The 15,547-nt window shown below is 40.5% G+C and overlaps 1 pseudogene; it reads right to left on the bottom strand.

Moving 5' to 3' along the window:
* The window catches only part of LOC122072654, a 38,077-nt pseudogene extending 23,139 nt beyond the window's left edge, over positions 1–14,938 (bottom strand).
* Between the last annotated feature and the right edge of the window lie 609 nt (positions 14,939–15,547).

Raw genomic sequence — 15,547 nt, 5'->3', positions numbered from 1 at the left:
ACTTTCTAGTTTATGCTTAGTTTTCTTCTTTCTCTCCCTCTCTCTCTCTTTAGTTTTAGTTCTTCTTTATTTTTGCTTTAATCACTTTTGTAATAGTTTTTTTATGTCAATTAATGCAAGCACTCTTTTATTCTTATTCAGCCTTTTTATGTTTATGATCTATGCAATTGAGTTATAATTTTTAAAGTTATAGTTCTAGGCTTAGATCTAGGTGACAAGATCACGAGCCGTGGAGCATCTTTTTTTTTCAAGTTCAATTTTTTTTTAAAGATTTGTTTTCTCTAGTACTAGAAATTTCAGATTTGGTTTATTCCAGATCTGGTTTTTAGTACTGGTAGTATCTCAAATCACCCAAGCTTTCAAGTTCAAGCATTGAAGTTCAAGTAAGTAGGCTCCCTCAATAGTCTTCTCTCCCCCCTCTCATTCCCTCTTCTGACTACCCTTTCTTTCTTAATTTAGGATTTTAATTTCGGTCATTACATTATTGCTATCCCTTTCCCCCAAGGTTCATGGCTAGTGTATGTGTTGACTTTGCCCCTCTTAGCCATAGAACCATCAATTTATTGCTTTTATTTTAATTGTCTCCCTTTCCCTAAAGCCAAGTAGAGTAACCCTTGTAAGAGTGACTCTCTGGTCAAGTAGGGAAGCTCATATTATGATGCATCCCTCGGGCTAAGTAGAGAAACCTACTTGTGAGTCTCTCTCTAGCTTTCTCCTATTTCTTTTACTTTATTTTTATTTCAGCATTTTTTTCCCTTTATTTTTTATTTTTAATTGCGTGGGTTGTTTATTTTCACTTATTTATTTATTTAACTTTAATTGCGTGGCTTGTGTCTTTACATTCTTAGATGATGAATGGTTAGGACGTTATTTTAGATACATATGTTTAGGACGGTAGTTAGAATTAGATCACAACCATTAATAGGTTCACTTTCGCATTATTAAAAGAAAAAATAAATAAAGTGGTTGCTCTCCTTGAGTTCGACCCGTAGCTACACTGATCCGTACGCTTGCGGTTACATTTTAAATCTCAAACATGAGTTAACCGAGAACCAACAGAATATTGATGCTAGGCTTGAGAGGACTGAAGCCAAGTTAGACAAGTTTATGGAAGAGATGATTGCCTTTATGAAGAGGTCCGACAAACGAGCTGAAGAAGAATCCTCTACATTACCTCCTCAGCTCAACACTTTACAGATCGAAGATACACCTCAGAGGTAGCAACTTGATCCAGTTATTCCACAGGATGTTACCTGGCAATTTTCTGACAGAGATTATGGCATCAAAGTTGAGGTTCCCGAGTTCAGTGGTGAAAAGGGACCTGAGGAATTTCTTGACTGGGTTACCAAAGTGGAGAGAATTTTTGTGTATAAGTCTCTTCCAGACGTGAAGAAGTGTGAACTCATCATCACCAAGTTTATTGGGTATGCACGTTCATGGTGGGATGATGTACTACATGCAAGGTTTGTCAGAAGGCTTGAACCCGTTACCAATTGGGAGGTCATGAAGCAAATCCTAACTGAAAAATTTGTTCCTCTTAATTATGAAAAGGTAATGTTCCATAAATTACTTAACTTGCAACAAGGGAACAAAGATGTGGATTCCTACACCCTCAAATTCCACAAACTGTCTTCAAGGTGTCGACTTCAGGAAACAGACCAGCAACGGGTGATGCGATATATCAGTGGGTTAAGTACTGAGATTCGACTTAAGTTGGCTAACACTGATTTCAGGTCTGTTGATGTGGCAGCAGCTCATGCCAAGATAGCTGAAGAGAAGTCCATTTATTGGAAGGGTATGCTCAAGACTTCTTCAGTTTATAGACCTCCACCACGTATGGAGGAAAAGAAGCCTGAAGCTCGCAGAGTTGAAGAGAAAAGGTCAGAGTTCAACAAGGATAGTGTTGGGGTGAAGAATATCATATGCCATAGTTGTGGCGAGAAGGGTCACTATTCCAACAAGTGTCCCAACATGACTCGTTTTGTGAACGTAGCAGAGAAGTAGCCAACAGAGAAGAGTGAAGATGAATCTCATTTATATCCTTATCCCCTCGAGGACGATGATACTATCGATGATGAAGATGAGGATGTAGAAGCTCATTCAGCTAGCCTTTCATCCTTTTCGAATAGACTAGTTGATAAGGCTCCTCTCTTCAGACAGAAGGGTACTCTCCTGCACAGCTCCGACCCTATTGATGTTCATGCAATTGTTGATACTGGGGTAGAAGCAAATTTTATATCTGCTGAATTTGTTCGAGCACACAACCTTCCATAGAAGTAGCTTTTCAAGAAGATTCACGAGCGAGGTTTTGGACCCACGGCTCAAGAAGAGGCCACTGCAGTTGTTCAAGTACATCTACAGTTTGGGCCACTACAGTACCATGTCACCTGTTTGGTCACCCCATTGGCACACTGTTACATTCTTCTAGGGCGACCTTGGCAGCGACATGCAGGCATTCTCTACGATGGTGCACGGAACACCATCAAGGTGAAGCAAGGAGGTCGTATGTACTTAATGAGGCCACATGCATTATCAGACATGCCACGTCGTCGACTGACTCCAGCTCCAGTGACACGTTAGTCTACTCTCCTTCCTCTTGGTGTTATGTTCCCATCTTCTGCTTTGAGATACGTGCCACCTCATCAACGAGCAACTTACAAGGGTATCTTGGGAGCACGGCCAAACTTGACGGAGTCGAGTTCTTTCAAGACTGGGAGAGCTGATGTAGTTTGGCGATGGATCTAGCATATCTTTTATTTACTTTCCTTTTTTAGAGTTAGAATTAGTATGGTAGATTTTTCTTTGAGTGAGAATTTTATTTCTATTTTAGTTAGATGTAATATTTGTTTCAAATAGGAAAGTAGGACTGTTTTCAGTCTTTAAATAGGATTATTGAACTCAACTGAGATGGAAAAAAATTGAATGAATTTGAAGAGATATGTTTTGGTTTGAATCGATGACTGCCATGGGTGGTTTTCTTCTCTGAAATTCTTCTTTTCTTCCTCTCTATTTCTTCTGGTTTTTCCCTCATCTTCTTCTTCTTCTTTCCTCCTTATTTTCCTCTTACTGGCTGAACCCCTGTTCTGGGCGGTAGATTACAGCCCTCATGATGCACATCGATTTCTTTTCTGTATGATCTGTTAGGGCTGAAGTTTTAATCGAATGTTTCCCCTACTTGGGCGACCTTAATCCTAGAATCTCATCCCCAAAGGATCCTTCTATCAAGAGATTCGAACCTGGTTCAGATCTGGTTCTATGCCTTGTGCTGGACTGAGTTGCAGGTACAGTTGTTCCTCGAGGTTTGCTGGTGCTACAGTGGAAGCAGATTTGCTGCTGCAATTTCTTGTGAAGATTTCAGTTGGAGCTTGTGGCTGAGAATCGATAACCAACGAGTTTGGGTTATCGCTGGTTCTGTTCTCTGTTGAGACCTAAGGTTGAAGATAAACAACCACTTATTTGCAACTAAAACACTTGCTGAAATTTAACATGAGGTCAGATCTTTTGTTATTTTCACAAAGCCCACTTCTTTCTAAAGTTTTGTTTCTAATTATCTCTAATCTGAACTTAAATTCCGGAATACCCCCCCTCTTTTACTTTTCCTATTTCAGTTTGACCCTAGAACCTATTTTCATCTCTTTTAAGTGCTTGAATATTCCTGAATTCGCAAAATTGCCCCTCAACCTTTAAATTGAGGTATTTTATCATTCTTGTGGGCCCTAAACGATCCGATTTCAGTCCTTGAAACCCGGACCCGCATCATTCGGTTCAGCCATGAAAAGTAGGGGCAATCCCATTGATTCCCAAGCAGTTGACTCTTTCAACTACTGCATTGATGATCTTAACCTCACCGACCTCAGATGATCCGGTGTCAAGCTCACATGGCACAACAGAAGATCTGGAAATCTCCGTGTGGCCTGTCAGCTTGGCAGAGCCCTCGTCAATGAAGCTTGGCTTGCCTCATTCCCCTCTTCCCATGCCAGCTTCGGTCTTCCGGGGATCTCCGACCATAACCCTATCTCATTACATGTCCTTCCTTTCAGCTCCTTTGGTCCTAAGCCTTTCAAATTCTTTCACATGTGGGTCTCACACCCAGATTTTCATTCTCTTGTCCATAGTGCTTGGCACAACCATTCCCCTTGTTCTCTTTTCCCTCTTATTTCTTTTGCCACCAGACTCAAGATTGTGAAACTTGCCTTAAAGCTCTGGAACTCATCCACCTTTGGGAACATCTCCTCTCGGGTCTCTTCTACCCGTGACAAGCTTCACTCTATCCAGTCTCGAATCCAGCAAGATCTTCTCAACCCAATCCTTGCTGAGGAAGAGAAAGCAGCCACTTCTGATTTATCCTTGCTACTTGACCAAGAAGAAAGCTTCCTAAGCCAGAAATCCCGAATCAAATGGCTTGAATTAGGTGACTCAAACTTGGCTTATTTCCATCGCTCTCTTAAGGCCATAAATAATGCCAATTCCATCCCGATGCTTATCTCCTCCACCGGGGAAAATCTTTTCTCCCCGGATCGCATCAAGGCTGAAGTTGTCTCTCATTTCCAGAGACTCTTCAGTCCCCACCCTTCTCCCCCTCCCCCATCCCCCATCCCCCATCCCCCATCCCCCATAATCTCCTTAACAAGTCTGACCTCGATGATTTTATTCCTTTTCTCCAATCCATCCCCTGTGAGGAAGAAATCATCTCGACCATTCTTTCTCACAAGTTCAACAAAGCTCCGGGCCCTGATGGCTTCAGCATGGGCTTCTTCTCTTCCTACTGGAGTACCGTCAGAAATGATCTCATTTATGTCGTAAGGAGTTTCTTCCTAAATCCAAGCCAAATTGAGGGGATAAACCATACCTACCTCTATCTCATCCTAAAAAGGTGTGGTTTCCATGAATGACTACAGGCCCATTTCCCTATGCAACCTCCTGTACATTGCTAAAATCCTTGCCAACAGGATCCAGAAAGTCATCGACTCCCTCTTTAGTCCCAATCAATCGACCTTTATTGTTGGAAGGAGTATCTCTGACAACATTATGCTCTGTCATGAGATTGTTTGCAGTTTTGACCGCAAGTCCCATACCTCTGCGGCTCTTCTCAAGATTGACATCCACAAAACTTTTGGCACCATTAGCTGGGATTTCATTTCCAATGTGCTACTTCAAATGGCTTTCCCTCCATCCTTTGTTCACTGGATCCAGGTTTGCATTTCCTCCCCCCGTTTCTCTGTTCTGGTGAATGGGAGCCCGGTCGGGTACTTTCCCTCGGGTCGTGGCATCCGCCAAGGATGCCCCGTATGCCCCGTATCCCCTTTGCTTTTCTCCCTCTCCTTGGAAGTCCTATCTCCATCCATCCAATCTGCCACTGATCTTGACCTCATTTCTCCCATTCCAAAATATAAATCCCTCCTCCTCACCCATCTGGCATTCGTCGATGGCATCATGATTTTCTCCAAGGCTGATCCTCTACCTTTATTTCTTCCATCATGTCCACCCTCCAATCCTTTGAATCCTTATTCGGGCTCAACATATACCTCCTTAAGTCAATATCTCATTTTAGGTGTCTCGCCTTATGTCCGCGACTCCCTCTCTGAGCTCTCTGGTATTCCGCTTAGATCCTTGCCTATGAAATATTTAGGTCTTCCCTTGATTTCCTCCAAGCTCTCAGCTCACCACTGTGCCCCTATGTTGGATAACCTTAGGAAAAGGCTACAGCTTTGGAAAGGTAAGCTTCTCTCCTATGCGGGTCTCCTTACTCTGATTAGATCTGTTCTCCAGTCAATGTACCTCTATTGGTTTGGTACTTATGCCCTTCCTGCTTCCATCATCAAATCCTATAAGAGTCACCTCTGTTCCTTTCGTTGGAAAGGATCTGACTCCTCTAAATTCCTTAAACCCTTAAGCTGGGAAAAGGTATGCCTTCTTAAAGCCGAAGGTGGTCTAGGGATTAGAAGAATCAAAACCACCAACTCTATTGGCATTCTCAAGCTCATTTGGAAGATCATGTCTAAGCACAAAAGCATTTGGGTTGACTAGATCTACTCGGGTTTACTCAAATCTAATTCCCTCTGGACCATTCCCTCCATTCCTGATGCCTCCTGGATCTGGCGGAAAATTCTTGAACATCGATCTGTTGCCCTCCCGGCCATCTCCTTCGTTATTGGTAATGGTCAGTCTATCTCCCTCTGGAAGGACCCTGGGCATCCTTCTGGTATTCTTTCTCTCATCTCCCCCAGAATCATTTACTCCTCCGGCCTCCCCCCAAATGCCTCCATCTCTTCTATTATCTTCGCCTCCGGTTGTTCCCCTCCCCCTTCACCCCCTCCCCTGTTTGACCTCTGGTCTAACCTTCCCCCTCTTCCCCCTGACCACAGAGGTAGAGATGACAAATGTATTTGACTCCCCTCCTTTAATGGAACCTTTACCTCTGCCTCCGCTTGGTGTCTCATCCGTACCTCTTCCCATATGGTCTCTTGGCAAAAGGTTGTGTAGTTCAAAAACCACATTCCCTGTCATAGCTTCACTTTATGGCGTTGTCTATCCAATTGCCTTCCCACCCAATCTTTTCTCATACATCGGCATATCCCTGCCAGCCCTGCTTGTTGCCTCTGCCCTCAGGGTACTGAAGACATCCCCCACCTCTTCTCATGCCCTTTCTCTTCCCACATCTGGAAGATTGTCCTTTCCCAATGCTGGCTGCATAAAAGAGCCATTCTTCCTTTTAATAGGGAATGGAATTAGATTGATATGACCTTCTCTGGTTCCACCATCTGTGACACTATTGGCAAATTGGCATTTTGCGCTACTATCAATCACCTCTGGATGGAGCTTAACATCCGTAGATGGACACCCAAATCCCGTTCTCCGGATAAGATTTGGAATGCTATCCACTTTGATGTTAAATCCAAAACCTCTTCTTTTCATAATCGGACAGTCCTTAATACCCCCAGAAATTCCCACATCATTTCTTCCTGGAACCTACATGTTGATTTCCTCCATCCCACCTGATGCCATCCTGGGTTTGGCCTCCCCTCCCCCCTCTCTTTTGTTGTTGCTAATCTTGATGTGGATTTTAGTATTTTCTCTTTGCATTAGTAGTTGCAGTTGTTTGTTCTGTTACAGTTGTTTGTATTTGCCCTGGTCTTCTTGCTGGAATTGGCCTCCCCCCCCCCCCTTTTCCCTTGTATATTCTTCTCTTCTTGGTAATGAATTATTTATTCATCCAAAAAACAAAATTTGATTTTTTTTATGACTTGATGTGGCTTAATGTTAATTCTTTATGATACAAGGTATATGTAGCATACTAAATAGCGTTAGAAAAGAGGGAAAATAAAAATTAACACTTGGTCGCTTTAAGCGTCTTGCTAGCTTTAAGGCGGGCGACTTGTCGCCTAAGCACTTAGGCGTCCCTCCAACGCCTTGGTTCACCTTGGCGCCATGACAACTATACTTTAGGCACATGCCCATTAAGCTGTAATATGTTGTAATGTGTTAATGCGTTTTTACTTTTTTTACTTTTACCTTTTTACCTCCCTTGTCTATGTTATATTGGCATGGGGTGCATAGATGTAATTTCTCTGCCATTATTGGCCAAGGGAATCAATACAGGGGTGGATGAGTCGATCCTTCTCCCACAAGTTATACCGCCATCCTCTTTCTTCCCTCATATCCTTCCCTCTTTCTCCTTACCTTGTAACACTTAAATTCCAACTAATAGTTCACAACAATAAAAGAGTACAAGATGAGAAGAAAGGAGATTAGGAGAAGAAGAAGAATTTGCGAAAGAACAAACTTAGAGAGGAATTGATATCACTCCCTTTTTCGGGTGAATAATATTTATCAATCCCTTATATTTACTAACTTCAAAAAAGAAATTCAAGATTACAAATACCTCATACTAACGTGGGGATACCTAGGGAGGTCAAATACATGGTTATTTATCTAAGTACCCATTCAACCCTTATTACATGTACTCTAACACTCCCCTTCAAGCTAAAGAATAAATGTCATACATGCCCAGCTTGCTCAAGATGGTATTGAACTTAAGGGAATTGATCCATTTGGTGAAAACATCATCTAATTGGTTCCTTGTCTTCACAAAAGTGTGCAGATGTAAGTATGTAACCAGAGTCAATTTTTGTCTTAATGAAATGATGATCAACCTCAATGTGCTTTGTACAATTGTGTTGCACAGGGTGAGCTATGCTTATAGAAGCCTTGTTGTCACAATACAGCTTAGCTGAATGGAGCCCTTAGTATCAAACACCAATTTTTTAACGACTTTTTTTTAGCCATAGGAGCTCGCATACTCCATCTTATATGGCTCTATACTCTGCCTTTGCACTTGATCTAGCCACAACAGGTTATTTTTGCTTCTTTATCTAACCAAGTTCCCAATTAAAAATGTGCAATATTCTGTAGATCTTCTGTTAGAAATGGAATTTGCCCAATCACATCAATATAACCTCCAATCGTCAAATGGTTATGTCTGGTGTACAATAATCCTTTTCCTGGACTAGACTTTAAATGTCTGAGGATGCAATTCACAACATCTAAATGCATGCTCCTTGCTCCAAGGAGCATGCATAAACTGACTCTCTACCCCCAACAACATAAGCAATATCAAGGTGAGTAAAAGCGAGATAGATCAACTTCCCCACTAATCTCTTATACTTCTCTACATCAAGTAGAGGTTGTCCGTAGTCTTTACATAGCATTTTTTATTTTTTATCAAGAGGTGAATCAATTGGTTTACAACCCAACATCCGTATCTCCTTCAACAGGTCTAACACTTTGACAGATATGTATGCCCTTCTATGATCTTAACAGTGGCAAAAGAACCAAAAGTCCTCTAGCTGGAGTCACCACAAGACCTCAGAGACGAGGCGTTGAAGACCTTAAGTGTGAGGAACCATGACAATTGAGGTCACTTTGTGAGGAGGGCTCAAGAGAGCTAGATTTGAGATGTGATTGCAAGTGGTGGTATGGAACATTATAGGAAGTTTGTGTTTTGAATTTATTGTGGGTCAACTGAGTTCGTGTTGATGCATACATTTACGCTACCCTTTCCTACAAGTTCAAGCTTTTAGGACAAACGCTAGTGAACATGGTATCAGAGCAGGAAGATCGAATGTTCGGCTCTTGGGAAGTGCATCAAAAGAGTTTTCCCAACATTTCTTCTCCCTCGGTGCCACGTGAATTAAATGTCGTGTGAGCTCCATTTGGAAGGACCATGAGATCTTGTTCTGCACATGTGGGAGAGAGTTGGAGTATACATTCACTCTCCTTCCCTACAAGTTCAAGCTTTTAGGTGAAACGGTAGCAAACAGTCGAAGTGTAGGAACACTAGAGAAAGTATGGCTCACATTTTGGTACCATGCATGGTGCATTGGAGGAAAGGAACTCAACAGACAATTATGTTTGGAAGTAGTAGAAGTGTGCTGGTATGAGACGTCATGCCAAACTTGTGCTTCTGATTCAGTGTGGGTTGGCCTAAGTGTGAGCACAGAGGGGAAGGTGTGGCTCACTTTGGCTGTTTGGCACCCTTATTCCTGAAACATGATTTCTAACTCTGTTTTCTAGTCACTAGTTATCTTTATATGGTTCTTATTACATTGTTATATTCTGATCTAAAACCAAATAGACCTACCTGCCATCAAATTATATAGCTTTCCAACTTTCCTACTACCAGGATTACTCTATATCTCTGAATCTCTGTCTGTCAGATCTACGTCATCTTTTGCAGACTTGTTGTATTGACTGATTAGAGAAATCTACCAGAATTTTATGCATATCAAATTTGGTTTGATTGAGTTATTCAATTTTCTCTTGATCATAATTCCCTTAGTTCAGGATTAGCACTGCATTATTACTCTTTACCATTCTTGTCTCTCACGCTTGTAATGCAAAATTTTAACTGGAAATACCTCATAATGCAACCATAATCTACAATTAGGTTTTCAACATCAGAAAATTAAATCTGAAATCCCACTTCCTCCCCATGTGGTTCTCATCAGAAAATTTTCTTCTCTCCACCCAACTAGTTAAATTAATGAGGATCAAATCACCTCAGGACAGGGTTTAGAAAATCCAGCAGAAAACAAAATCGTAGTGAAGAGTTTTGAACCAGATTTCAGGAGATTTGCAATAACAGAAGATCAAGAGCTCTGATCTGGCCAAAAGGCTGGTCGAGTCCACTACTCTGGAAGGGAAATATAATATAAAAAATTAGGCTCAATCCAATGGTCAGATTCCTAAAATCAGAAGAACCCTAATTGACAGGAATTTCCAAATCTGAGAATTTGAGGTTTTAACAAGACCAGAATAATGATCAATTTAAGCACAGAATATCAGAAACGATATCAAGACAGAACTCTGAAATAAAAGAAGAATTTTGAAACTGAGATAACAGAACTTGGACTTGAACTAAAGTGGGAAATCAGTTCAAAGATTGAATTTTGAAACCATGAACGTGATCAGCATAGAAGCCGGTGGCAATGTTTGAAGTCTAATTTGAAATCCCATGGCAGGATTTGAAGTTTCAGAAAATTCGTTGTTGTAGAAATTATGGAAAACATAGAAAAGATGAAGTTTTTATGATCAAACAGAAACAGAACTTAAAGGAGTTTATGAATCAAATTAGCAGAATAGAATAGTCAATTGAATAACAGAGTAATGTAACTGATCAAACAAAACTAACCAATAGGCAAGCCAATGGCAATTATCAACAGGATTTTATCAAGCGATAATTTAAATGATAAAACATTGTAACTAATCAGAAACAGATCTGAAAAGTTTAAGTCAAAACAGAAATCGCAGGTAAGGAATAAGAGTTCAGAACTGATGTGTTACTCAGCAGAGATCAAGTGCAGAAAATAGAAATCAGGAATCCACCAGATTGCCTTACTGAATTCACAACAAGAAACACCTCCACTAAGCCACTTGAGAAATCCACCCAAGAAAATGTTTGGAAATAAGGACCTGAAAGGATTCTTCTTCATTAAACAAATCATATGGAGGGTTTGTTGCAATCCCAGCCCCGGGTAACAAACTCTGCTTTGGGATCATTATGGACTCACCCAGATGATCAACGGTTCAAAAGGTAAGGGTAATGACAATTTGGTAAATAAACAGAATCTTAAAGTAGGATTAAGGATGAAGGGCATGGTATTTTGGGAAATGAAAGAACCATGGTGTTGAATAAAATATGACAAAAGGTTGTCTTCTTCTACCTCACAATTTCTCCACCACATACAAAAACCAGAATTGAAGGAATAAACTAACTTCCCCTCTAGGCTTCCAAATTGAACGAGATGTTGGGGTTCTTAATAAATTGTAATCGAAACAGAGCTGGGTGATAGCTTTATAACCATGGTGCAAGGTTTCAACGAAATTTCGCAAAACCAACTGAAATATTTTTATTTCGTAGGATGTTGAAACGAAACAGCCTGCAATACTGAAGATTTGCAATGTTTCGACCAAAATTTTGATCTTCTGTTTACTGATATTTCGGTTGAAACTATTCAAAGCATTTAGTATACATTCCATACTTCGAACGAAAATGGGTCAAACTCATTTTGTCTGGTTTCAGCAGTGAAGGTTGAAAAACCCAATTTTTGTGCTTTCCTGGCCAAATCATTTCTACCAACCTATGGGCTGAAGACAAATTACCACGTTGGGTGTGGTTTTAAAAAATATTCCTAAATAGGTCCTAAGAGTTTTGGGACCTAATTTGGCCATGTGTCCCTCAAAACCAACCACTGAAACTTGCAGAAAAAAATGTAAAGGTTTCGAGCAAAATTACGGTTTTGGTCAAAATATTTCAGTTTTGAACCTAGTTTTGGAAACCTGGTACTATGTTTATAACCAGACCTAGTTGCAGGTTGAGGTTCTCACAATAGAGATTGATTTGGGGAATTAAATCCTAGGTTCTAAGTCGCCCTAGGGTAGTGAGATTAACCCCAAAGTTTCAGTCCAACCTGTGAAGGGTTCACTGAGTTCGAATGATGTTTTTCTCAGCTCACTGTGCCTCTAATGACCGAAGATATGGGAAGACAAAATAGGAGAATGTACTCACAGAAAAGGAAGGGAAGAGGGAAAGAAAAGAACAGAAGAAATAAGAAATAAGGGAAAGGGAAGGTTAGGGCTTACCAGAAGGAGAGGGGATCAATGGGGAAGCAAGGAATGAGGAGAGGAAGGGAGGTAGCACACATGACACTCACACCCGTGAGGTAAAAGTTAAAACTCTCTATTTTCATTCCATAATCAACTATCTTCTACAATGTATATATAGATGCTACCAACTGACATTGAGTCTAATAAGGAAACATGAAAACTAGTAACTAACTCAAACAACAAAACTAATCTCCTAGATATCTAATTTTCCCATAAAAATAAAGATTACAAGATAATCCCAAATACACAAATAAACCCCTAAATATTCTACTGGACCAAAACTAAATCTGGACCGGTTCGTCTCTATCTAGGCTACTAAATGGGTTTGTGTTGGTCCAAGGAAGTGCTCTTGCATTAGGGTTGTTCCTCTTACAATGTTTAACAGAAACTAATAGAAATCAAACTGAGATAAAGAAAGAAATCTCCTCTTGCATGGGATAAGATGGAGTTTCGTAAGCTATAAGGAAACTAAAATAAAACTAGGAACCTAAATATTTTCAGGTTTCTCAACGGGTCTAAACCACACTACCAATAAATAAAATACAAAATAAACCCTAAACTAGGCCACGACATTGTGTTCTGATCAGATTTCTGAAAATCAGGAACTCTTGGAACTGCAACCCAAAACACATCTGCAAGTGGCCCATACATTGGAACCAGAAACTAAACCATTGGTCCAAACCACACCCAAAAATTGGTTCAGTTTTGAGAACAGCAGGCCAAAAAAGGGGTCTGATTTCATCCTGCTGCAAGCCCTCTTTCTTTTACTACTGCTGGCCACTGAAATCTGCTGATAAGTCTCTCAAGAAAACTCATTTTTCTTATTTCACCGACCAGCACTACCAATTTGGCCAGCTCTCCTACCTCATAAAGCATGCTTACCATTAAATTTTACCTCTCCCTTTAGTTTTACCAATTCCCCCTTTGCTGAAATTTCTCAGAGCAGCAACGAGATCCCTTCTTTTCAATAATTCCAGCAAAGTAAACACTATCTAGTCACTAGTATTGTAAATCTAGCTGCATGGTAAAGCAACTCACATCAGTATTTAGCAAGAAGAGAGAATACAATAAACTCACACAGCGCTATAGAGCATAGGCTGATCACTGAAGCACTCAGCTAAAGAACTATATTCAATCTTCTATAATAAACTGTCACACCACGCTATGGAGTATTGGCTGATCACTGAAGCACTCAGCTAAGAAACTACATAAGATCTTCTATAATAAACTATCACACCACACTATAAAGTAGAGGCTGATCACTGAAGCACTCAGCTAAAAATATATATTTGGAACTACTCAGGGTTTCCCAAAGGTAAACTTTCTGCAAGTACAGCACCCAAGGGAGGGGTGATTCAAATTATCACTAATTATTGGTTTCTTAATTATCAGTTCAAGTGGTAATGTTAATTTCCAAATCATAATACTAACCAGCGTTTTACCCAACTAACTTTCAGGTTTGAGATAAAAGCTCAGAGGAAAATGCAAAACAACCGGCAGATAATCCTGTAAATTTGATGGGAATCTTCACATAAGGTTGTTTCAAATCAGCCTTCAGCTCCAAAGAATATAAGCAAATATAGACTACAACAAAATCTAGCGAAAAGATCATTGCATTAAAAATCATGAGTAAACAGGAGGACTGAGAAATCCTAAAACCATGAGGCTGCAGGTCCATCCCCATACACGGTAATAATTTCCAACAATTTCCAATACCCATTAGTACTTCTAATTCTAAAATCACACATCCACCAAGAAAAGAACGAGATGTGAAAAGAATTACAGAGACATATACTTCAATAGAGAAGGAAACTACGACATAAGAATATCAAAAGAATTAAAATAGCCTACAAATCCATAATTTGAGCCAACCAGAGGTGCACATTCTCTGCAACCACACGGGACCCAGAACAGGTCACTCCAGGTATCCAGCGCCACCAGAAATTTCTTAGCCGGCGTCCCCAGTGAAACAGTAGCGTAATACAAACTGAATTTCCACAAGGGAAAAAAAAAGAAAAAAAAAACCGAATATCATACAGATGCAACTTAGGTTACAATGCCCACCCTACTCCAGTAATCCCAAAGATAATCAGCGTGTGAATTTGTTAGAGAGAGAGAGAATCAAAATCCTTCAACCCCAGAATCCAACTCCAAGAAATGGAAGAGACATGAAAAAATTATGATAGGATACTCACAATCACAACGAGTTGATCTGGAAAGAGGAGTTGTCACCAGAGAATGTGACCAGTGGATCGACATCAATTAGTCCACGGCCTCTCATGATCCGATGGCGATAAGCCAAAGCGGCATAGTAATCTACACTTCCCTTCTCTGGCCAATGGTCGAAGAAGATTCCTTTTCCTGCTCTTTGAGTCCATTACATCACTGTTTCAGAGAACCTATGGTGCATCTTGAAGGTGCAAGTCCGGCCATGGCATCTTTGGAAGCCACATGCGCAGGCAAGAAGCAACAGGGAAATGACAAGAAATCTAAAGAATGAAGAAGCCATTTCTAGACGAATCCAGTGGAGGACCTTGAAATCTCAGAAACCCAACAACAAAGAAATGCAATTGGATGAAACACAGAGACCGACGCATTCAAAAAACGCGGATGAGAGGGAGTTGAATCGGTTCTGTCTCTTCCTCGACGGTTGAGGCCTTGAAGCTTGAGGGAGTTTCAGCTTGGTTTCAGCTTCCAAATCTTAACGGTCGGCAGTTGGAAACTCGGGCTCTATAAGTACCTGAACGAAGAGAAAAGACCTGAAAAAGACCAAAGCCTTGACTACAGGGAGACAGGGAGTCAAAGACACGAATCATATATTTTAATGGGTCAAAAAGTTATTTTTATTAACATTATGCTCCATAACCGGTGGATGCAATTTCCAAATGGGCCCGTAATTGTTGTGGCATTTTGATTACTTTGGTCGCGTTTGTAATTTGCCAATAAATTAGTGAACGGATCAGGTTCACGTAGTACATTCTGGTACTTGGTCCTTGGTCCTTGGTCCCTGCTCCTGGTCTGTGAATTTAAAATCTATTAAATGAAGAGAGGGCAAAAAAAAATTTATCCACAGACCAGGGTTGTTCTCGTATATTCTCGTACGTGAACCTGACCTGCTCTCAATAAAATAGGCTAAAGTTGTTCAAAACAATGAGCTTTAGCGATTTATATTAATGGTGATTTTAGTATGTCTCTCTAAGCTCTGGTTTTGCAAGGAGTGTACAAGAATCTTCGAATACTGTCGCCACAACGATTGAGGGTTACAAACGCAACAACTAGGGGTTACAGACATTGTTGTTTAGACTGATTGTGAAGAAGTTATTAACACGTCCGAACAGACCAGAGTAATTGGTTGAGAGGGTTGTTAGGTTTTTTGTTGAAC

This window comes from Macadamia integrifolia, chromosome 3 (genome assembly GCF_013358625.1).
Source record: "Macadamia integrifolia cultivar HAES 741 chromosome 3, SCU_Mint_v3, whole genome shotgun sequence".
NCBI lineage: Eukaryota > Viridiplantae > Streptophyta > Magnoliopsida > Proteales > Proteaceae > Macadamia > Macadamia integrifolia.
This window is presented reverse-complemented; position numbering and strand designations above follow the sequence as displayed.